Below are 25,430 nucleotides of genomic sequence, written 5' to 3'. Positions count from 1 at the left end.
CCTGCGAGGAATACTCAGGAGGCCTTCCACCCAAGACGCCCCATCCTACAGTCAGGATGAACAGGAAGGCACACTCAAGCAAGGGCAGGTTTCCATTTGAAAGTTCCCAACTGACTCCCCTGCCTTGTGCTGGGCTCTTGTGGCAGTCCCCCATAACCTGCCAGTTCCCATTTGTGGTTCCACTGGTTGTGAAGACAGGAACTCATCCCCCTCTGAGGCACTGTCAGGCTCTTAATGCATAATCTGCATATGACACTCCTCTCCAAACGCCCTCCTGTCACTACAATTACCGCCTTGCCTTTAAAGGTCACTGGGGATGGGGTGCTTGATGTGGGGGAGGGTCGCGCGTGATTTTTTTAGCGGCATGACCACCCCCAAGGTGAGTCATCCATGTTCCTTTACTGGCATGCCCGGGCTGCGCCGCCGCTGCGTTATGGGCCCTGCCAATCAAGATGCCGGGTTTTATATCACTTATTACTAAATTGAAAAGGGTGTTTTACGGTGGCAATAAACGGCGCCACGGCACGGGAAGCATTTTTTATGCCAGTCCATGAACTTTGTCATTGAAAACATTATAGGCTTGGATTTGAGAGCAGAGTGGAAGGCCGTATAATTTGATTACTCACATTAATCAATTGGAGTACAACATATAAAGGCAGTAATGCGCAAGTCTGACTGGAGCCTGATAACCCGCGCCAGCCTCTTCGGAGATTTATTTCAGTAATGTAATTCGCTTGACATGAAAGTATCATAATTGCGGTTGCTGGGCAGGGATCCCTTCCCCCCACGTTCTCGCCTCACTGTCGCCCTCCCCTGGATATGGAAAGACATTGCTTCAGAACGGTCTGCTGCAACTAGTCCTCCTTAAGCTTACCCGTTTCAAGCCATAAAAATACATGTTTTTTTTTTTTACTGCTTGCAAATCTTTATATGAACATGGCTACAGCAATATTTTGTTTGTTGTCCTTGGTATATGCCCCCCCCCACCCTTTTTTTATTCCCTCATAAACTGACTCACCTCCCGTTTCGATCTTTGTGCTATTGTACAGGCCCCCTTTGCGAGTGTGTCTCCACCACCTGTACATTTGTTATTGAAATTCATTTCTGATCAAAACTGACATCCCTGTTCTTCAAATAAATATAAATAAATAAATGCACATACACATTAACCATAAAAATGGCTGACTCAGACAGCCTTTTGTAAGAATATAGCTTGGAGACTTGCATGCAAGTGAAAGGAAAAAAAGTATGCCTCGCTTGCCAGTGTTGGAAGGCAGATTAATACCTCATCCATAGCTTCTGCCCCTCACCTGCACCAATACCGCAAAGGTGAGAGCCGTAACTCACTGAGACAGCCGTTCCGCCCTTATCTCCCACTGTTGCAGCAGAGTTTGACAACAATGTGAGTTTAAGATGGTAACATTCAAACGAACGTTGTAATAGTCAAAACAAATGCAATAGACATGAAACAAAAATGCACTCCACATGAAGAACACGTACAATAGGCAATATATGCATTTACACTTGAAGACAACTAACAGTATTCTTCATGTCTTACGGATGCTAACAGGAACGATGTATAAGGTGAATGAATACACGGTGAACGACACGCGAATATAGCTCACTAACATAGAAATAAGAGTGTAATTGGGCAGCATCTTCTTAAAAATGGAAGCCACAGCATGTCTTGGAATGAGCCAAGGCCAAAGTGCGGAATCCACAGAAATACATGTCCGTGCAGAGCTGAGACAGTGGCTGGCAGCTAGTGCCAAGGTTACAGTGAAATAAAGCAGGACTGGAAGGAAGGCACTAGATAGCGGTTCCCAAGACGCAAGCAGGACACTCCTAGATTAATTAAGTGTTCAGAAAGGCACACATACCCTTCGATAGCCAGGTGCAGTAAGACAATAAGCCCAATAGACTCCAGTAAGAATAACTCAAGAGTGTCCCCGGTGGTAACAGAAAACACGAAACACACATTAATATTAGCTAAAACCTAAAAAAAATAGGAGGTACATCTATTCCAGACCTGGTCCCATCACACGTGACCCATAATTGGAAAACACTGACTGTTCATCAGAAAAGAACACAGATAGGGCAGCTGCGATACTCCCTACACGCACACGTAAATACGAGGTGCCAAACAAGGCCAAGTACAAAGGGATGTCCCAATCTCATGGCCCGAGAACGAGGAATGGTAGCTTTTAATTGAAGGAAGAAAGTTCCATGGGCCTCTCTCCGCCTCCTCTACATCTGGCTCATACCTTGATGACCTGTTAAGTGTCCAAAATTGGTTACTATGGAGCCCACCTATCAAAATCCTTGGTGTCACACTGCCCTTTAAGTAATATGCAAACCAACCACTTGTCGTAGAGATGATGTGTTTTAACCTTTATCAATATAGAGGTGGTTCCAGGTGGAGCCATCAGATACGTGTAACCCAATGAAATGTTTGACCCCTATTGAATCTATATGTAGCTAAACCCACTAACCTTTCCCGGTAAGTTTAGTGAATTGATATCATGTTGTGACGTCATTTCTGACGTGCATTTAATACTTAAGCAATTGCTTTTGATTAACATATTGAGAGCAACGATATTTCAATGCTTGTATGCTGTCCCAGCGTTGTCTTGTTGTGAATAAAGCTGGGTTGTGCCATGTACTTTGTCTACTCCGTCATTGAGTCTTGTTTGGACGGTTTCCGATTCGTCTGGGTCTATTTAGGATTTTGAGACATCCTTAACAGTTGCTCCATTTGCAACACCAGCCTCCACGCCGTCACCTTTTATTCTTGCACCAGGAGCAGCACATGCGATGCAGGTGTTCAGACAAGCGACAGGAAGATATTGTTTAGTAAGTCGCACAACCCAATTTCAAATAATTAAAACACATTTTACCAAAGATTCTGAACAGAATTAAAGTCCATTTTCAAAAATCTTTTGATTGCAGCAAGTTGATTTTTCAGCTCTCGGAAAATGCAAGGGTTGGTCCAATCCAAAGAGCTCATATCTCTGGCCAAATTAGCCTGAGGGATTTTGACTTGAAAAGGCAAAAATGGCCCCCGCTCTTTATTTGGTAGCAGGCCAAGGGAACCGCTCTTCTTTGGGGAGTGTCAATGGGGAACAGGTTAAAGGCAAAACGGAAAGACAACACGTGCACAAAACACTGACCAACCAACCACTGGCTGAACCGGGTCACCTGACTCCTTCACAGCAACACATCTTGCTTGATCCGGCATGTCAATGAAGAATCAAGGTAGCCCGGCTTCCTGATCCACCCGAATGCATGCCATCTGCCAGTGCTACCTGCACCCACTGTTTGCCCTTCATTCATCCTCATTTTCATTTTTTACATCACAGACCTAGGTCTGGGTTGCCAGATGTGGGCCCAATATGCAGAGCGGCCACGCCTCAGATCCGGGAGACCTCTGCAGTGGTAGGTGGCACAGCGCAATCGACCACTAGGACACTGGAGAATGGGTCTGTGCCACCAGTTCTTCACAATCCAGGACTGGCAGGTTGTGACCGCTCCCGTCACGAAATCCTGCTTTAATTAATTAATCTTTTATAACACGCTTAATACTGGAGACCTATCTCTAAACCCGGGTTCGGGATTCAAAGCTGTATTACTCTACGTTGCCTTGCATTCGAGGTAAACGTGTTGCCCCAGAGCTATCCTCCGGGCATGGTGGCACCCAGCTTCATGTGTATAATTATTCTGTTCATGGGCTTTCACAGCCCCATTGACACCAATTCTATCCATAAACCCAATGAAAAAAGACCCATTACACCCCCCCATCACTCCGCCTTGTAACGCTAGAAGCTCCGTAGGAAACCATACTGATCAGATATAAATCGATGGTCCCACATTCACCGATGTGGTTGCAGACACTAAAGCGGATCCCGTAATTATTCCCTTCAATGTCCCAATAGACAGGAAGTGGTGGTCCTCATCCACCATCTCACGGATCCATTGAGGCTCAGGGATCGTTTCATTTCCGATGGCCACCTTGGTAACTTGCTGGTAATCAGACCTCTCCTCCTTTACTCTTCCTTTTAACGCGCACCGGGGCCATGCCTCCACCCAAATGAACTAGGAATCCCAGCATTCTTTTCCTCCTTGACTACGGCCAGCCTCATGGATTTCGGCTATCTGTACTCTTTGCCTCAATGGGGTTCAAGGCTGATAGGCTCACTACAGTCTGTCAATTTTTAAATCCTTACTAGTTTCAGGAAGCCCCACACCCACCACACCATTTTGGCCAGTGGGCGTAGACCGTCGCTCGTTGGAAGATGTCAGTTGGCCCAGGAAGCTGCGACGCCGAGGGTCACGTTCCATGTACTAATCCAATTCAGTGTATTTTTAGGTTTGTCTTTTCTCTTCTTCTGGCACCCAGTGTCATGGCCGCCTTCAGAAGCGAGAATCTGTCGAAGCTAGGCACCTGGAGGCGGCTCTCGGAGAGTCGTCTCGTTAGCAGCGTGTCAGAAGCAGACAGTTCCGTCCAGCCGAGTTCCCATCATAGAGCAGGGAGGCCAGAGGTGGCGGAGGACAAGGAGGCGAAGCGAGGAGATCCATAGGTTTTGGCATTTTCTGAGATAAGAGGCGCTAGGGGCAGCCCTCTTCCCTGCAGCGGGATGGTGTCTGGGCATGGGTCAACAATGCATGGGCACTGCCAAGCCATCTTGTCTATTCGCTCTGAACATTGGTCTCTGAATTATTAAGGCGGCTGGACGTAGGCACGGATTGTGAATACGTATACCCTAGCTCCTTTGTAGCTGTAGAAATGTATTATTTGAAATGCATTTCCCACATTGTGATTGGTCGCAGTTGGCAATCCCATTCATGAATTGAACGATACCAATCTGATACTCCCATTCATGAATTGAACAATCCCAATCCGACACTCCCGTTCATGAATTGAACAATCCCAATCCGATACTCTCGTTCATGAATTGAACAATCCCAATCCGACACTCCCGTTCATGAATCGAACAATCCCAATCCGATACTCCCGTTCATGAATTGAACAATCCCAATCCGATACTCCCGTTCTTGAATTGAACAATTCCAATCTGATACATGTGGGATTCCAGCGCTGATTGCGTGGTTTCGTTTAATATGAGGGCGGGGGAGGGGGTTAGACACAGACTATTTGACTGACTTCTTCCAGATGGTTCTGTCATTTTTCCAGAATCTTCTAGGGGATTTGTAAAGCACACTGTCACTAAAGAAAGGTACAGCACTAGCTGGAGAAGAGAAAAGGGTGAGAAATCATTGTGAAAAAAGGAAAGTATTAAAACAGCAGGGCCGAGGGATAGGAATTTATAAGTTATGGATGGCTAGTGGTGGAACATTCCGTAGCGAAGAAGCGGGCGCTGAAAAGGAACAGCCCCAACAAAAACAAGGGAAAAACAGAGCAATTGCTTCGAAGATCGGGGCCCATGGGAAAGCATTGTAGGCCAGGAGAGCCGCTGCTTTCAGAGTAATTTGCAATTGGGGGCGAGACAGTTGACAAATCCTAAATAAAGGGAGTTGCCGTAGTCCACGAACACCGGGACTAGAGCGGATAAAGCCGTGGCGTGGAGGTCAGAAGGAAATAAGAACTTTCAACTGGATCATGTAGTCCATATCCTAGGCATTCCTGAGACTTTGCTCCTTCAGGCACTTTGGGCCACATAAGAGACTGACTGTGGTCTTTGAAGGACTGTGGGCCACATATGAGAGACCAATGGTGGTCCTCGAACGATGGTGGGCCATATAAGAGACCACCAGTGGTCTGCGAGGGACTGTGGGCCACATATGAAACAACGGCGGCTCTAGAGGGACTTTGGGCCACATGAGAGACCAAGATCTTCCTGGAGGGACTGTGGGCCACATTAGAGAGACCAACGGTGGTCCCTGAAAATAAGAGACCAACGGTGGGCCACATAAGAGACCAGCGGTGGTCCTTGAAAAGATGTGGGCCGCATAAGAGACCAACGATGGGCCACATGAGAGACCAACAGTGGTCCTTGAAGGACTGTACGCCTCATCTGAGACCAAGGCGGTCCTTAAGGAATGTGGGCTGCATAAGAAACCAACGATTGCCCTTGAAATCCTGTAGGCCTCATAAGAGGCCAGCGGTCGTCTTTGAGGGACTTCTCTTAAGGAACAATGGGATTGACTTGGGGAACGATGGCAAGAGGCCAGCTATTGCTTCTAGAGCCAACCAGCAGAACCAACACTTTCAATGCTTTGAAAGGCCGCCCCAGGCGTTTCATTACATGTTTGCTTCATTGTGTAACCCTTTCAACACTATAGGCTCTCTTTATCTAATCAGCAAATGGTAGCTAATCCAAGCAAGTCCCACTGATCATTAGCCACAACCAATCAGCAGCGGGTAATCTGAATGATGTCATCATTCTGACTTACAGAATTCAAAGACACAAACATTAAAAAGTCAATAAAAGAAAAACACACCAAGAGAGATTGTATACACAGGTAGGCGGTAATAGGCATTATGGTTCAATATTGCATTCTCAGTAATTGCCGACAGTCACACACCATTCAGACTTTGGGTTTGCGATTTGAGGATTTGCCATCATGAGTTCAAATCTCTCAAAGACATCACAGGACCAATGTCCCCTGTGACATTATATACATCTGCAGCAGTGGCGTTCAAACTATGGGGATAGCTCCAGTAGGGGGGGCACAGAAGGTGTCAGGTGGGGTGGGACACAACTCTTAAAAGGCAGGCAGCAGACTGCAGTTCTAGCTTTTAGTGAGCCCCACCAACATCATTGTGAACTGCCGGCTCAGTATGAAGTCTTTAAATCAATGACCCATATAGCTCTCTCACTATAGCAGGGCTCTGCAACCATTATCTCTCCAGTGGTGTTCAACTACATCTTCCATCGCCATTGCAAACATGCCCAGATAATGTAAGTTGTAGTTCCAAACACCAGTAGAGCTGCAGGTTGGAGACCTTGGTTTTATAGAGATACACCGTACAGTTGGCGATCCAGCCCTTTGAGCATTCTGATTTAAAATTCACAGCTGTAATTGGAATTCCGGTTTACCAGTGTGACGCTGGGGCAGGAGTCGGACCCCTTGCTTCTGGAGATGTTTTGGATTACAACTCCTACTACCCCTAGCCAGCAGAGTCAATGGCTAAAGATCATGGGAGTTGTGGTGCAAAACGTCTGCGGTCTCTCACTTTGGGCCATATTCATTATACACCACCCAACGGCCGCGCCCTTAAAGAGTTGCTGTTCAAAAAACAACTGGATCCAGAATCAGGTTCTGGAGCTGGAACCCTGGCTAGGATTGACGGGAGGAAACATAATTCCTGATGGTTGCCTGCAGGTGTATCCCGGGTGAGTCGATGATGAAATGCATGTGTTCCAATAACAAGATCTAGCACTGTGTGGGTATAGCACAGATGCCTAGCCAGCAGGGGGCGCTATGCTCAGAGAAGCAGATAGAAACGGAATCCTTGGGTGGTCAGGTGATTAACAGCGTAATGTTGCGGTACAGACTGGAGAGGAGGCTGAGATTGGAACCACAGGTAAAAATGAAACAAGAGCCAAACCCTGACTTGGAGCCTCTGTTGGGTCTCCCGCTTAGGCTCCTCCCCCTGTGGTGAGGGGGAGGGCTCCTAAAGAAGCTGATGCTTATAACTACAGCGATGCCTCAATCTGTGGTTTGAACAGAAAGCGTGCCAAGAACGAGCCACTACTGCTGTGCAGGAACAGAGGGATGATGGTGGCCAACCCACCTACTCAGCCCTACACTACTACTAAACCAGCAGTGATCTCAATCACTATGGGTCAACAGACACAGCACAACAGGTATTCCTCCTTCACCTCTTCTGGTAATGGGAGCCCAGGGGAAGCTATATGCTCAGGAGGTTTGTGAAGCGATAACAATCAGTTAAAGTACAAATACACCAGAATAAAATAATTGTGACGATTCACTACATATCCTCACTTCTGCTCGAGAGGAACCCCTTCCCATGTGGCCAAGGAGGTGAGGATAGTTCCCCTGAGGTTGGTATAATGCGGGAGGATCTCATGGGGAGAGACTACCCTCCTAGGGAGAAGGACGACCACCTAGGCTGCATACCTGATAAGAACATCAAACCCCCGCGCACACACACACACACACACACACACACTCTAGCCTCTCCATCCTCTACTAACCTCTTTGAAGACAGTATACCCATGTACCGTTGTAAAGTTGAATATTGCAAGGTCCTGGAAAGTACTGAGACAAAGAACAACATCCGGAACATGGGTAATCCAAGTACTGGGACGAGGTGGCACACAGGAGCAATGAAGAGCAATACCAAGATTCCTTTTGCATGATAAAAACCAATGAAGGACTGCCTGTCAGAGAGACACAGCCAACCAGGACGTGAGACCGCAAAGCTCGGGAAGCACGAAGGAGAAGCAGAGAAGGCCAGGACGGAGCAGAGAGCAGTCTGCTCCCGGAGTCAAGAGGACAATGTGACTCCTTTGCCTGATGGCTCCTAAACCCTAACACGCGGCTGGCTGATGGTGATGCGAATGCGACAGGCAGCGTGCAGACCGTTGCGCAAAGGGCCAGGCAGGAGATCCGCGAGGTGATGGCACCGAAGCACGGAGATGCCCCCGCAATGCATCCATGGAACACAGTAGGTAACGGGCGAGGCATGGAGACCGGTAGGTGCTGGAAGGTACAAAAGGCAAAAACCCTATACAAATATAACAAACGGGACTGTCTCCCTGATGTCAGTACTTGACAAGCGATGAAACCAAGGGGACATAAAGGGAAGCGGAGAAGAATAAGGGTTGAGGGCCCAAACCAAGAGAGTTACACAAATCATTTTGTTTGTGGCAGTACTTTGCAGGGAAGTGAACCAAGTGGGCCAAACCAAAGAAGGAGAGAGAAGCCAGGGCTGCAGACCCCCATAACACTCAGAGTTAGGTGTTGCAAGTGTGAACCCCAAGGAGGAGAAGACCAGGGGAAAGAAGTAATTCCCCAGATTGTAAGAGACTGTGCTACAGATACCAGGAGAAGGGAGTCATTCTCCTGGTAACGGGCGAGGAGGAAGGTCCAACAGGCCTAGGGAAAGTAGTAATCACCCTGGATATTTTTGAGACAGAGACCAAATGCCAGGAGAATGGATGCATTCTCCTGGCCCACCAGAGATGGTACATATTTTTTGAAACATTGTAACCTGGGATAGGGAGTCATTCACTCAGGTTGTTTGGGACTGAACGCCAGAAGGAGGGAGGCATTCCCCTGGGATCAAAACAGTACTGCTTTATTTCTTAGTTTGTAGTCAAGGCTCCGGTTTTATGGCATTTCATTTTTCAGCCATTTCCGTCTGTATTTATTCATATTTATTTTTGGGCCCTTTTTTCTGTATTTATCCACATTTATTTTTTTGTCATATAAAAAGATTTCACAACAAGTATTTTTCTGCATATATTCTAGTAAAAAATGCATTTATTAAAGCACACGTGCAGCCATAAAGGAAAGAAATGCTAGCTGCATACCAAGCTGTTGCTCCTGTGACTGCTGCTGCCTTGAAATATAAGCTGTCAGCAATTTGAAGAACATTAATACTATTTTTATGCAACTTTTGCACTCTCCGTGCTGCCAATCTGCAATGCGATTGGCCTGCGATGTAGGAGTGACAACAGAGAACCAGACAGAAAGAAAGGCCTGTTTTTCTGTTTTTTTCCATTTTTATAAATAAATACAGACCGAAAGCAGATTGGTTTCCGTCTGTATTTATGTGTATAAATCAGTAAACTGGAAGCCTTGTTTATAGTATAAGGGCCAGAAGTAGGGTTTTCTTGACACAGGACGGTGGACATTTTCACGCCAGCAAAAAGGGCCTACAAACTTCTAGCTATCTGACTGACATTTTTTTAAACTAGAAGCACAAAACCAAAGCCAAATGTTGGATTGCTGAAGTCCACAGCACTAGTGTCCTCATGATAAACTCATGTATTAGACAGAGGCACCCTATTATAGTGAGGAGAGGACAATGAGGACACCAGCACTGGGACATGGATTGCATATAACAACTCATTTATTTCATTTTAATTAAGTATTAGTGCCACTAAATGCCCAATTTTCAAGGGCAGAAAGTGTTCTACTTCTGTAGATCGGTTATATCGGCTGTACACTGGGGGCGGCCTGAAGAGTGTGCCGCGTGGTTCCGGTGGGCCTTGGCCTTCGCTGGTGTGTGATCACGGCAGATCTGCTCGCTTCACATAGCGCTAGAAAATTCACTTAATTCCTGCAATTTCCCCTCTGCATGCCCCAGCTAGCAGATATCATCTGCTTCAATGTGCTTTGTGGCTACTGTTACCCCACATGTGCTTCCTGGGGTCACCAGGACTCCATGAAACATTGTCCCTCGTCTGCAGTCCAAGCTATAATTGAATCTACAATAAGTAGTTAGATAAAGCCTAAAGGGAACTCTGGGGATTTCCTGGTAGGCCCCTGAACCCTGGGCCTCTTTTGTGTGGTAACTTATTTTATTTCCAAATGTTCTCATTGGAAAAGGCTTTTCTTGCTGAAAATATGTAATATGGGCCATTTTGAAAATGATTTCCAGGGCCTCTTCTGTTTCCCAGTCCACTCTTGGATGAAACAGACAGCCCTCCTGGGAGGAATTCGACCATCCGCACAGTGGGTGTGCGCTCGTCTCGGTTTTTTATAAAATGTTATAATAAATTGAATGATGGTAGATCAACCTCCGCAAAATGTGTGGGGCTAATGCGCACACATTTTCCCATGCTCACTGCACGACATACACATGGGCCCATGTACTCAGGGTGGACACAGCCTACAGGCGCAGTCCCCATGTCATGTTTAGTTGGGATATGACAGCCAGGATTACACCAGGCCATCTCAGAAGGGGGGGCGGGAGGGACAAAACATTCCCTCTAACATGGCCAGCCTAATTAACTAACAAAGGCTCCATGGATCCGCCCTGTCCGTTTGTTTAACTCTGCTGCTTGTGGCAGCTTTGCATACTAATCAGAGCTTAATTCAAACAAGCCCACATGGGGCCTGGCTGCAGAGGCTAACAAAGGAGACATGGAACCCCAACAACCTTTGATGAGCATCTGTGTCAATCTGAAGCCAGCTCCCGCCTCTCAGTATCAAGGGCAGTGAGCTGTCATGTCTGGGAAAGCTGTTTACAGTAGCCATCCACGCAGGGAGAGCCCATTCAGAAGGTACAAGAATTTGTTTTGCATTAGCCAGAAAGTCTGGTCTCACTGCAGCTTCTTCAAGGGAGACGTACCGCTTTAATCAGGAACCACAGAGTTCCATTAACCAGAGAGACCCTTTGATCCACAACAGACGGGAAGATGGGTGTTTCCACCCCTTTACCTTTTCTGTTACAAAGAATTCTGGTTATGACCTCAGGCATACAGGAGATTGTTGTTGTGGACCCAGGATTGGTTTATTAAGGTAGGTTTAGCCTACACCAATCACTGTGGCCCATTTGGCTTTAAAAGAGGGCAGAGCATCTGAAGACTTCACAACAAGTAGCAAAAAAGAACTCATCATTGGACCCTGGCTGAAGGTACATAGTGCCGGACATCCTCCGCAAGTGAAGGAAGGCCAGGACTTCCAAGAGTGAAGCAAGACACCCCCCACCCACCTCTAAACATCTCCCAGGGAACAGAGGGAGATACAGAATCCAGAGGACCCTCCAAGCAGCTCCAGAACCGGTACCCAGCCAGCACACAGCGTGCCCTGCTAGACTCTGCAGCAAGCTTCCTAGGTGTGAAGGGCCAGAGAGTCCCTGAAACAAACCAAGGACCAGACAGCTGCCTGCAACACTCTCCTCAGCTTTGGGCCATCTGCCTTAAAGGACGACACAAGCCCAGTAAAGAAGTTAGGAGGAGTGCATCCACAAGCATCAACTAGCGTCTGCCTAAAAAGGACATTTTCGAGCCAGTTGAGGCCCTCGAGCTGCAATCGACTGCACTGCTGACTATTGCGCCGCAGTCGTTCATGACATCCAAGACACCTCGACCAGTGCTTCAGACCCACCGACCAGCACTGAGACAAAGATTCCTGACCCAGAGCCGCCGTGTGGGCCAGCCTGAAGCCGTCCGTCCAGCCTCGCTCACCGAACTGCCTGCCGCCTGATATCCGCATCGGTCTCCCATCTTGAACTCTGTCGCAGAAGCTGCTAAACACCATGAAACTGACTCGATGCTGTCAAGCCCCAACAACTCCTTCAGTACAAGGTACATTGTGGTTCTGTCATCGCGGTCTCTCTCTGAAGGCCCTAGTCACATTTTACGACTCGTTGCTCCCTTTGTGTTGAAACCAAGTATCCTTAAACTAATGCGATTAATTACTTTACCGACTACCCTCCTGTCAGTATCCAGAGTGGATCCCTTTCCTTCTTTTAAGCCGTCTGTCCTCTAAATTCCTATCCAGGTGGGTTGTATTTTGTAGTGTTGCTAGAACTGTCTGTTGTGATAATAATAAAGTAGATATTTGTATACATCCTTGACTGGACAGTCCCTTCTATCATTGGGTAATAATTGTATTTTCACCGAGTTGCAACTAACCAATGATCCACGACCTTGCAGAGATCAGCCTGCCATTCCGGCCACGTTACCAAATTTAGACAAGGCGTTTTATCATTTACTTGAGTTTCCAATCTGTTTGGATCCCTTCTGGTGTACTAGAGGTGTGGGGCTGATGGATGATTTAGAAACCAATATTTATCCCTGGACCAAGTTGACTTGTCACACCTCCCCCTCTTTCCTCCTCCCCCAGAGGGCCTAGCCAGACTTCACCGGGGGCAAAAGAGTATTTCACACTTTCGCTCAAGGCAGGATCTGTGCAGAGACCGAATTCACGGGAAATCTCTGCAAGAGGTCTTTTCAGCAGTTCCATCAAAAACGACCCCAAAAATTGAATTTACTGGCATAAAAGAGGAAGGTTATACCTTTCAAGTGAGGACTGCACAGAACAATGTGATGAACGAAACTGCACATAAAAGACTGGGAAATAGAAAAGCCCGGCTAGGCGTGCGCATGCTGGCGATACTAGCCCGCCAATTAATATTTAAATGTCAGAGATGACATTGAAAGAGGTCGTTAATCAGGGAAAGAGCGAAATCTGCCTCCGATTCCATCCACGCAAAATACAAGCGAGCAGAACGACCTTCAAAGAGAGCGGCCAATCGCTAGGCCGCACGGGGCTGTGAAGGCGGCGGGCCGCCACGCCACGGGCAAACCATAGCCAATAGCATCCTTCGGTGGGTAGAAGACAGACCACAAGGGTTCAAGCACGCTCAATTCACCAATAGGGAGCAGGTATCCAACGCACCCCTCCAAGGGAATCCCCTCTATGCGCTGCAGCATGGGCCCCCCAGTATTACCAAACCCAATACCAGTCGCATGATCCACCTCAGGGCCAGAATTTGAACCCGCGTCTTGCAGATGCCACATAGATCTTTATGGTGACTCCCTGAAAAAGAGCACACTGATGGGGTTTCTAATGAACCCTTGGTTTTAATTTTCAGTTTGTATTAATAGGGGTGAACCCCTATAAACTCCTTTGACCCCGATCCTTCCCATCGCCCTTTATTCCAATAGGAGTGGCACGGCACGCAAGGTTGTCTTGGACTTTCAGCAGCATTTTGTGAAATGCATTCTCACTTTCCTTTCATTATTCTGAATGAAAGCCAGGAGGGCTCTTTGCATATCCGACACAAGGCAGGCCAATCAGATTGCAACCCATAACCTGAGGGCCATCCTCACTTGATAGTGCCCTCGGGGCCAACCAACTGTCCCACCTTCAGAGCAGGGCATTGGGGACTTCAAGGCTATCCATGGGCTCAAGACCCTGGCATTCTGATGGCCGCTCTTTTTGCTGAGCTTGTCTGGCATGCTGTAGTCTCAAAGCGCCCTGAAGCCGGTGGCCCCATATAAAACACTAAAACTACTGCATAATGGCACATTTCAACTCAAATAAAACAATGTATTTGAGCAAAAGCTAAAAATAAACCGCAGGGAGTCTGGTTGAAAGTTTACTGAGACAATAGGAACAAATACAGCGCTACGAGTCCCCACCAAGGGCAGATGTGCACTAAAATATCAGCTACTTGTCTTCAAAGCGAATTGTTGCCTTGGAAATGTAAGGGACGTCCTTGCGCTGGTAAGATAGCTCGATGGGTTCAGCGCTCTCTGCTGCAATCTGTGCAGGCCAATGTTTCAAATCCAGTCACGGCTACTCCACTTTTCACCCTTCCGAGGTCGATAAAGGAGTAGCAACTTCGGTTAGGCGATAGGCGTATGTAGCTATGTTCTATATAGAGAGCTTTGGCGAGAGCGCTTTCTTTATAAATAACTAATCCTTAGCATTGAAGGGGAGTGAGGGTTTCCTACAGACGTGGCCCGCCCGCCCCGAGCAGATAGAGCGCTCAGACATGGTTCCAGGGCGGCTTGGCGCTGCCCTCCCCCACCACCCCTCCCCCCGCTGTCACATCCATATGACTTTATCATCACCTCGGATGCCAAGCAAAGTGATGAACAATGGCGACTAATTACACGAATAACTAATTGACCCGAGTGCGCAGGGGCGGGCGGGGCGCGGTGCCAAGGGACCAATGGGGCGCGAGGCCGCTGGAGATGGCATCGGGGGCACGGCTGGGAAGGTTATTCACTCGCAAGATAAAAATCAACAAAGCAATTAGGCTTCAACAAAAACAAGACGCTTTTTTTAGCGTTGTGAATGTTAATTACTGCGCTCCACGGCAGAGATAACGAGAGGGGGTTTACAGCCTGGCACATTACAATTTTTTTTAATCCCCCCGCCTAACAAAGACATGAATTCATGAGTCGGTGGGGGGAGGGGCGTGGGGCTGTCGAGCTTGGGTTTTCCATGTCAAACATGCCAGCTCCTGAGTGAATCAAGCACCCAGGGTGCCCGGCTTCCATGCTTGTGCCATGAGTCCAATCTCCATGTGGCGAGAGGGTGGCACCTGGTCACGGAAGGCCTCCTTGACCCCTGGAGAAGGCCTCTTGGTGTTGCTGCCTCGATATCAAATCATGGTGAAATCCCTTGAAGGCCTCCTGCTGCTTGGGCCACTTTTTTAATAAATACATGTTATGTTCTTTAGTTCTATATCTATATCTATGCCATGTTTAAAGAGCACTCGAGTTTCCCGTGGCCATGCAGTCCTGTTTTTTTGCTTAGAAGTCTAGGACTTGCGGTTTCACTACATTTCAAAAGGGGAAGAAAAACTGCACGCCCCGCAACGAGTGGAAAAACCCAGGACTGGAGGGCCCCCTCATGCAGGGCCACAGGAAATCTGAGCGCCGCGTCTCTTGGCGCTTTGGGAGCTGCAGGTAAATGGGCTGGGTTAGAAAGCATGTAAAAAGCATGAAAAGGCATAGCATCATGGCATTCACCCAGGGATGTCATTTGGGGGTCACAACTGCGACCCCCGAGGTCTCCCTTGCTACCCCTAAAAAAAATAAAAAATAAAGAAAAACATACTTTTTTTAAAAATTGAAGCTCCTGGGCTGTGGCCAACTTTCTGGAATGGCTGGCTTTCTTGTTCAGGACTCTTAATAAAAAAAAAACAAAAACAGGGGGTTCCACAAGTGTAACACGTTGAGCAGTGACCCTAAATAAGAAAGAATAGGAATTAAAAATCCCCACCTCTTGGACTCAAGCAGTCATTGTCCCAATCTTCAAAAAAGGCATCCAACTATCGACCCATAGCATTGCTGGACGTCATCGGCAAAGTTTTTGGAACAATCCTGTTGACCCACTTCCAGAACTGGGCACGATCTTCGCCGGCCATGGACCCTCTGGCCCTTCACACCTAGCAAGCTTGCTGCAGAGTCTAGCGGGGCCATGGACCCTCTTCAAACGGGATTCCAGAAGAACGCAAGCACCGGTGCCAACATAATGATCCTAAACATTCAAAAAGAAAAAGTTTTGCTAGGCGCTCCACGAATCTTCCTTGCCTTTGTGGGTCTATCTCAGGCCTTCGACAGAGTTGACAGGCAAAAACTGTGGAACAAACTGAAGAAGTGGAACTGCCCCAATGAAATTCTCGAACCGATTATTGCCCTTCACCCCAACACCAGTGTGTCAGTTCGACTGAACCACCAAGGTTTACTCTCTAACCACATACCATCTCATCGCGGAGTTAAACATGGGTGTCCATTGGCTCCAGCACTCTTCATCTCTTTCCTTGGTGATTTCAAAGGCTCGCAAGAGTCGATCAGATCATTTACCCCGAAAATCGGAAATACAAGGGTCATCAGACTTTTATACGCCGACGACCTAATCATCTTGGATCACACACAGGTGGGCCTTCAACGCCAACTCGACAACCTAGCCCGCTACACAAAGGAGAATAATCTTGAGATCAATACATCGAAAACAAAAATACTGATTCTCCAGAAGCAGGGGAACAAAAAGAAAGAGACCCTAAAATGGTACCTTGGCCAGTCCAAAATCGAAATTGTGTCAACGTTCAAATACTTGGGAGTTGAAATTGACAGCTCGAAGAGAGGTGTGAGCATTCAGGAAACCCTGTGGACAAAGACCAAAAACCTAACTGCTCAACTGCGGGCAGTCGACAGAAAATACGGCAAATGTAGCCTACTGCCAGCCATCCAGTACTACAAGTCCAAAGTAATTCCATCACTAACGTATGGCATGGACGCAACCCCTGCAATCCCATCCACTCTATGGACTAAATTGGAAGGCTTCATTTGGAGAGCAGTATTAGGCCTACCGAAATCCACAGCCGTTGCAGCAATAAGACGTGAACTAGGTCTACTCGCCCTAGAGGCAGTGGTGGCCCAGAGTACCATCCAACTCTTTAGAAAAATCCAGAATCCAGAGAGCCTACAAATATACCACATGATTGCTGTGGAAATGGCTAAAGGGACCAACAAATTTCTAAACGACTGGGCCAATACTCAAAAGCTCACACTGCAAGAAATATCGTGCTCTGAAGAAGAACTAATCCAAAATCCATTAAGAATAAAAGCAAAAACGGAATGGCTCGACTGGATAAAAACCAACCGGAAAGCAGTCTCGAATAAACATCTAGCCCATCTACCACCAGTCTTCAACAAACTCAAAGAGCCAATGGGATACTGCACCAAATACCCCTGTAAACAGCTAATGAAAACCCTACTGAAAGCTCGCTTAAACCTCCTACCGACCCAAGAAATCTTAGCAATTCGTACAGCATCGGAAGAAAAATCAGGTAGACTTTGTAAAGATCCAGAATCTACAGAATCAATCAGGCACCTCTTGATGGTTTGCCCGACAGTAGACCAAGAAAGAAAAGGTTTCCTCGGCCCCCTGTTTATAATCTCTTACGTCGTCGACGAAAACATTTGGTGTAATCGTCTTATTACAGGAGCCCAAACTAGATGGCTAATAGCAGCGACCAAACTTCTAACCATCGCCTTGGAGAAGGCCTCCCAAAACCTACAGGAGTAGCTTACAGAAATATCCATCTCAACCAAAAGACGAGGATGATACCAGGACTATTCCTCTGCCTGAAGTCTTTTCTTTCTTTTGCAAAATCCTGTCCTTCTTGGTCTACATCGAGAACGTTGAGAACGTATAGTAAAAACACTAAACACTCCTCTTCAATGAACAAAACGTCTTTGTAAAAATCTAAACAGATTAAATGCAAATAAATAAAAAATTAAAAAAATGTAATTCTGGAATTCTATACAATAATTGCTAGACTCATTAAAGGTTTATTTCAGGCACACCACTGGGGGGAGTGACTGAGTCTGTTCTTAAACACCTCAAATTCATAATGCTGACAAAAATGTGTTGTATTTTGCTTTTCACAAGTTGTAGTTATGGTATTTTTTTTCCTGCCGTTGTCTCCGTTACGATCACCACAAGACATTCCATCTTGGTGTCCTGGGTGACTTGACAAATTCCTTGTGCCGTAAAGCTTGTGTACAGTGTAGAAATGTTTGACCATAGCACATAAAGTGGTTTCATTGTGCCACAATGAATGCTTCGTTGTAATGTGTTCATCTTTCCCATCTCCCTGGCATGCTGTTAAGGATGTTTGTTTGCATGTATGAGATAACGAGCGCCCAGAGCGTGGGATGCCGTGTGAGTGCGCTGCTTGCCCTGCGCTACTCTAAATTCTTTAATCCACAGTTATGAACCCTCCCAATGGTATATATTTTGGCAACCTCTGAAGACTGAAAAGCAGATCCACGCAGGCTTGACATGTGGCCAACTTTGCACCAGACCTGCAGATGAACCGGCCTGCTGTTAAGTCCCAGTTACCAGTTTAATGGTATCCACTACAGAGTGTAATTTGCTTTCTGACTTTGAGAATATTCAGACATGTCATTGCTCATTTTACGATAGCTGGTAAGAGTTCAGTGGGTTAAGCACTCGCTGCTGCGATGTGTGTGTGATCTGCAGGTTGCAGGTTTGAATCTCGACAAGGCTAACTCAGCTTTTCATCCTTCTCAGGTTGATAAAAGAGTACCAACTCAGCTTGGGAGATATTGTATGTATATGTGTTCTATATAAAGCGCTTAAGCGTAAGTGCCATATAATAACAGATCATTATCATTTGGCCTTGGACGTCTGCTTGCATTCACAGTAATTTGGTAATATGGGCCAATACGCACTGATATTAACAATACATATGGTGATCCATTCTTGTATGAAATGTACATCACATTATAGTGATATCGTAACATTTATCATCATAGTGTACTTAGGAACGATGCTATGTGATGCCACTTCAAGTTTGGTGAAGGGGTAAAAGGTTGTGTTCCAACACTTCCTGTGATGTCACTTTGGGGTGGGGTCATATGACATCACTTCCTGTGATGTCAGAGGTCAAGGGTTGTGTGATGTCACTTTTGCTACATCTGGCATTTTGGTTAAATGGCATCTTTGCATTCTCCCCACACTGCCAAATGAGGATGTGGGGTGGGGGGGTGTTTACTGCAGGCACCACTCATTTTTCTACCACAGAGTGGAGAGGTAACGGGAGGTAGAGAGACTCTGGTGCAGAGAAAGAGTTGGCAGGGATAGGAAAGTACCAGGAGCTCATTTTAATTTTCCTAAATATTGGGCACTCCGAGTGCCACTCTAACTTGCTCAGTTGCGGTGCCCAGTGGGGCCTGAGGGCACTCTTGGCCACCAGGGCTTCCCGCCACCCACCCAGCTGGCATTCGGTGAGACCCGTACATTCAGTTCAGAATAATGCTGACACTTGGCAGGGAGTTCTGGTCTGAGGTAGGCACAATAATGCCCTCAAGAGCAGGGCCCCCTGGCCCCAATGCACACCTGGCATGGGTCAAACATTAAGCTGTACGAGACCACACCACCATGGTACTCTGTTCAAACCTTTCAGCCCGGAACCAATCGCACAATGGACCATTTCTCTGAACCCACACAAAATGGATCACTGTGTTTTTAGCTTCATTTTGGCTTGTTTTTTTATTTTACAGACTGGTGGTTCCACTTTTTTAAATCATTTTCTTAATTTTGGTCTTTCAGGCTTTTCAGTTGGTTTCCTGCCAGGACGCACACATTTGTTCTGAAGGGATGGCCAGCGCCGTAATTCTGGACACCCTGGGCAGGTCGAGCAGCTCAAGACCTGTTAAGATAGCTCAGTGGCTTCCTGCACCCACTGCAATTGTCGCTGTCCAAGTTGCCGGACACTGAATCGAATTCTGAGGGGGCCGACCCAAGTCTATTGATTAAAGTAAGGCATATCGCTTAGAGTGGCCTCCCTCACACCTCATGTAAGTGCGGTGTATTTGCCATCCTCATAAACCCACTGTGTGCTATGCTATGGTACATGGCTAGTCCAGTGGGCTTAAAGGTCCCTACAGCTAAGGGCGGATAAAGCATTGAGGAACGCCCTCTATATGGGGGGCAGCCTGCACTTAGCCAGTTTGAATTCCGAGGCAAGGCCCATTTAGCCATTCACCCTCCCGAGGAGGACTATGGAATGTTACGGTGCCTTATACTGTGCACTGTTACCTCTGGCACAGTCTCCAGGCGCTCACGTGGCTCTGTGAGAAAGTGGGTGGGAGGTGGGTAGTGCGGAAGAGGGATGGGATAGAAATTGTGCTCTTCTGTTGATGCTTGAGGAACCAGGAGGAACGGCCGTCCTAAGTGAGTTTGATTGTGTGCACTGGCTTCTTGTATCCAGGGGGGTAAGGCCCAGTGGCAGGGTTTGTTTCTGAGTGTTTGGTACCTTGGATGTGTGCTTTGCATGTGGTCCGGCTGGCCCTTAACGGCGTGTGGGGTACTTTGGCGGTATGCGGGAGAGGAGTGGGGGTGCCTAGGACATTGACTACTTGGAATGCTCTCAAAGTGCAATGTCATGGCTGCCTTGGCAATGCTTCCGAGAGGTGTCATACACAGGCTGACCATCGCAACACATCAAGTGCAATACATCGGCTGTCCTCGAGAGTTCTCAAGTGCAATACACCTCATCTAAGCGCTACCCATTGGCTAGCCTCACAATTCGTCCAGGTGCAACACACTGGCCAACCCCAAAAATCATTCAAGTGCATTATATTGGCCACCCTCACACGTCATGTAAGTGCAGTGTATCTGCACTCCTCATAAATACACTGTGTGCGACACATAGGCTAGCTGTACCATTCTTCAAAATGCAAAACATTGGCTATGCGCAAACATCCTCCAAGTGCAATACCTAGGCTCTCCTCACATTTCATCTAAGTGCGGTGTTTCTGCGATCCTCATAACATCTATTATGTGCAAAATAATTAGAACAAAAGATGTTACAGCGCATAGAAGCTGGAGCAGTCTGGCATGGAGCTCCATTCAAGCGCACAATGTAAAATGAAAGTAAAAATAACCGGCAAAGGTGAAACTTGGCTCGAAAGCCGGGAAACCGTCATGAAACGTTTCATTTTAAAACACTAAAGTAATTAACAACGGAACGAAGACTTGTAAACAAAATTATGACTATGCTCCAAAAACGAGCCCTCCAGTTGGCTCATGGGGGTGGGGGGATGGGGGGGAAATCTGCCATTTTCCCCACTACCTTGTATGGCGCTGTGACGCCCGTTCAAAAGGATCTCGAAGAGACTGGATTGAGCACTACAGGACAAGGGCAGCTGTTGCAACCACTGCAGGGAAGGGTCTAAAATGAGAGGCAAGGGCAACTGTTGCAACCATTAAAGGAAAGGGTCTTAAATGAGAGGCAAGGGCTGCTGTTGCAACCACTTCAGGGAAGGGCCTAAAATGAGAGGCAGGGGCAGCTGTTGCAACCACTGCAATGAATGGTCTAAAATGAGAGGCAAGGGCTGCTGTTGCAGCCACTAAAGGGAAGGGTCTAAAATGAGAGGCAAGGGATGCTGTTGCAACCACTGCAGGGAAGGGTCTAAAATGAGAGGCAACGGCTGCTGTTGCAACCATTAAAGGGAAGGGTCTTAAATGAGAGGCAAGGGCTGTTGCAGCCACTAAAGGGAAGGGTCTAAAATGAGAGGCAAGGGATGCTGTTACACCCACTGAGGTGAAAGGTCTTAAATGAGAGGCACGGGCTACTGTTGCAACCACTGCAGGGAAGGGCCTAAATGAGAGGCAAGGGGCTGCTGTTGCAACCACTGCAGGGAGGGTCTAAAATGAGAGGCAAGGGATGCTGTTGCAGCCACTAAAGGGAAGGGTCTAAAATGAGAGGCAAGGGCTGCTATTGCAACCACTGCAGGGAAGGTTCTAAAATGAGAGACAGGCGCTGCCGTTGCAATCACAGCAGAGAAGGGTCTAAAATGAGAGGCAAGGGCCGCTCTAACAGAATGCCCTGCGGGGTCATTGGAGTCCATTATTGATACTTTCCAACAGGTGGCAGGATCATACCACCGGAGGGGGTGGGAGGGTGGCAGCCTCAGGAGCCAAGCGGAGGGCTGCTCTGTGGGGCTGTTTAACACTCATTTTAGACGACTGTTCGTGTTCTCCAAGGTGCCACTGTTAATTACTTCAATGCTTTAAAATAAAATATGTCACGCCCGCTGCCCGTTCATGCGCTTGCCAGTCCGAGGGACGCATGCAGCTACCCCTCTCCTGCCCTCCCTCCTGCCCCCCCCCCAAAAAAGGACACCCTATTCTGGGAGCAAACGTGATAGACAGGCCAGAGTGTCGGAGGGCGCCTCTCTAATGACCGCTCTGTTCACAGGCAGGGGGTGCCCTGGATAAGGGGGGCAGCGAGAGGTGCCGAGCAAGCCGAGAAGCTTGAGGGCTGGACCCCCCCCCCCCGCCCCCACACACACACACTTAGGACGGCCGAGGATCAACCATGAAGGTTTAGCTTTCAGGTCCCAGCGAACCCTTGAGGACTGAGGAAGACACTGCGGGGCTTGGGGGGGTCCGTGCAGCTTGTCATCTCGCCTGCCACCGGGCGCTCAGCTCAGGGCAGGGCCGCAGAGCAAAGATCGGCGATGCTGCCGGCCCACAGCACATACAATGAACCCCTCAGCCCCCCCCCCCCAACACACAGGTGCCTGGGAACCCGACCACCGACACAGAACAAAGCAAAAGAGGCCTCGCGCCAGACTCGTGCGCCACCCCGAAAACACCCCTCGCCATTAAAACAAATTCAGTTAGGGATAGTAACGTCAGTGCGATTTGAAGAATCCTCGCCATGTTTAAGTCAATAGCATGGCAGCTGCTCACAGTAACGTCTTGACAAATGGTCACCATATCTCGCAATCGGCACTCAACACGCTGAGCTAACGTCTCAGGCCTTGGCATGTAAGCATGAGTTAGTCGATGTCAATTCTCCAGAGATGAAGTGTGGTGGGAGGGTCTCTTCCGCATGTATGTGAATTTGTACACGCACTGTAAGGTCCCCCTTGAGACATCCCTGGGGCTTATTGCTGGCGCCGGCCCCGGACACGAAGTGGTGTGATCTGGGGCTAGGCGAGCACTGTCCGGAGGGGTGAAATGTACAACAGTTTCAGCTCACGGAGGTCTCTGCAAGACAGACAGACAGACACACACACACACCCTCAACCCGCCCTCCCCTCTTACTGTTCCAGGCAGCTATCGCCCCCTGATGGCGAGCCACCTCCGGACCCCCATAGGAAGGACCGCTGGGCTAACAGTCAGACCGGGCAAGTGACATTTCCACCAGGTCCCAAAAACTCCCCACGACGCTTTTTGAAGCACGCGATCAGGCCTCCAAAAGCTCAGCGAGTTATTAGCGAGCACCTGCATGTTTTTTTCTTTTGCAACTGTAGCAATTGCACGCTCTGTTCCCCCCACAGTCAACATGGCCCCCGCAGCCCATGAGGACCACAGCGGGCCTGCACCACTTAGGAGTCAGGCGGAACGCCCCACCACACGACCCGCTGGCTTCCAGGTGTGGCGGCTGCGGGCCCCGCGCTCGCGCTGCTATTTTATTTACATTCCTTGGTCACCTGATGAAAAGAAACTCGGGAGAAATGAGTCCTTTGGCAGGAATGTCTTATCTTTGCAGATGGCGGGAAGTGTTCAGCGGGTATCACTCCGGCTGGGCCGCAACAAACAAGACATCTTGCGAACTGCAGCCTGCGGGCAGGAGGGCCCGAGGCTTGGCAAAACTCTCCCAGGCATTCCGGAGGCGCTCCAGGCAGAGAGGCCCCCATGCAACACATTCCCTGCCTTTGCACGGGCATGAGAGCAGAGGCGATGGGGGCTACTTACCTGCGTTCACTCACGCCGTAACCAATGCACAACGGTGGGCAAGGAGCACAATTCCCAGCCCACTCCTGCCCATGGAGCCTGCGAGGCCCTTTCCTGGCGACACATCTCCTGCACCTCTAGTGCACCAGAAGGAATCCGAACAGATTGGGAACTCAAGCAAATTATAAACCTCCTTGGCAATTTTGGTAACGTGGTCCGAACGGCAGGCTTATCTCTGCAAGGTCGTGGATTGTTGGTTAAATGCAACACAGCGAAAATACAATTATTACCCATTGATAAAAGGGACTGTCCGGTCAAGGTTGTATACAAATATCTACTTTATTATCACAACAGACTGTTCTAGCACACTAGAAAATACAACCCACACTGTAAAGGAACACAGAGGACAGACAGTTTCGACGAAGGAAAAGGAATGCACTCTGGATACTGACAGGAGGGTAATCGGTATAGTAAATAATCGCAACAGTTCAAGGCTACTTAGCATTAGCACAAACTGTGAACATTAGCCTGCGTCGCATCTAGATGGAATTGTGAATACTAGCATGTCCACACTTAGATAGAATTGTGAACATTAGCCTGCGTCGCATCTAGAAAGGATTTTGATTGAAGGATAGCATGCCCGCGCCTAGATGAAACTCGAATGTTAGCATGTGCCACACTTCGAACTGTAAACACCAGCCTGCGCCGCATCTAGATGGAATTGTGAATGTTGGCATGCCCACACCCAGATAGAACTCTGAACATTGGCCTACGCCGCTTCTAGATAGGATTGTGAAGGCCAACAAGTGCCACACTTAGACAAAACTGTGAATGTCAGCATGCTAAAGGTCAGGTAACCCACTAACCAATATAATCCTCAAACTCTGCATAGTTATCTCACTCAAAAACTCTCACAACCATCTCTCGATCCACAAGCCGCACACACTTCACAACACTGCAACAACACATAAGCCGGAGCAACAGCACACGCGGACTGACACCGATCCAATACCTGCACCAAAGCTCAGCACCCGGTGTATACTGAGTTGAAGCTGCCAACAGAACACCACTCCTCTCACTATCCTACTCCCTCTTCACCTTACTAACCCATCCCACCTTATAGTTTACAGATCCGCCAGAGCGCCTGGGGACAAATTCCATTGGTGACGGTGCGCGGTACAAATATATTTAACATTTAACAAAGGGAGAAGGACCTGGGAGACAGACCCACAGTGTACCTGGTTCTGTTGGAGTTCTTCGTTCTCGACAGCGTCGAGTCGGTTTCAGGGCGATTTGAAGCTTTTGCGACTGAGTTCAAGATGGGAGACAGCTGCGGGTACCAGGCGGCAACCAGTTCGGCGAGCAAGGCTGGACGGATGGCACCAGGATGGCCTATGCAGCGGCTAAAGTTCAGGAATCGTCTCAGTGCTTGTCGGCGGTTCTGAAGCACTGGTCAAGGCCTCTCGAACATCTTTAGGCAACTGCAGCATTTCAGTCAGTGGCAGCTCGAGGGACTGGACTGGCTAGAAAATTTGCTTCAAGGCGGACGTCAGTAGGATGCGCATTGAGGCACTTCTCCCAGCTTCTTCGCCAGGCTTGTGTCATCCTTTAAGGCAGACAGCCCAAAGCTGAGGAGTGTGTTGCAGGCAGCTGCCTTGTCCTTGCTTGTGGGTTCAGAGACGCTCTGCCACTTCCCACCTAGGAAGCTTGCTGAAGAGCCTAGCAGGGTATGCAGTGTGCTGGCTGGG

The 25,430-nt window shown here is 48.2% G+C and overlaps 1 protein-coding gene across 9 annotated transcripts in view; it reads right to left on the bottom strand.

Moving 5' to 3' along the window:
* FBRSL1 (fibrosin like 1) overlaps positions 1 to 25,430 on the bottom strand; it is a 1,377,451-nt gene that overhangs the window by 399,702 nt on the left and 952,319 nt on the right. The window lies entirely within an intron of this gene.

This window comes from Ambystoma mexicanum, chromosome 10 (genome assembly GCF_040938575.1).
Source record: "Ambystoma mexicanum isolate Mex_15411 chromosome 10, UKY_AmexF1_1, whole genome shotgun sequence".
In the NCBI taxonomy this organism is placed as follows: domain Eukaryota; kingdom Metazoa; phylum Chordata; class Amphibia; order Caudata; family Ambystomatidae; genus Ambystoma; species Ambystoma mexicanum.
The sequence above is the reverse complement of the archived record's forward strand: the minus strand, read 5'-3'. Positions and strand labels throughout refer to the sequence as shown.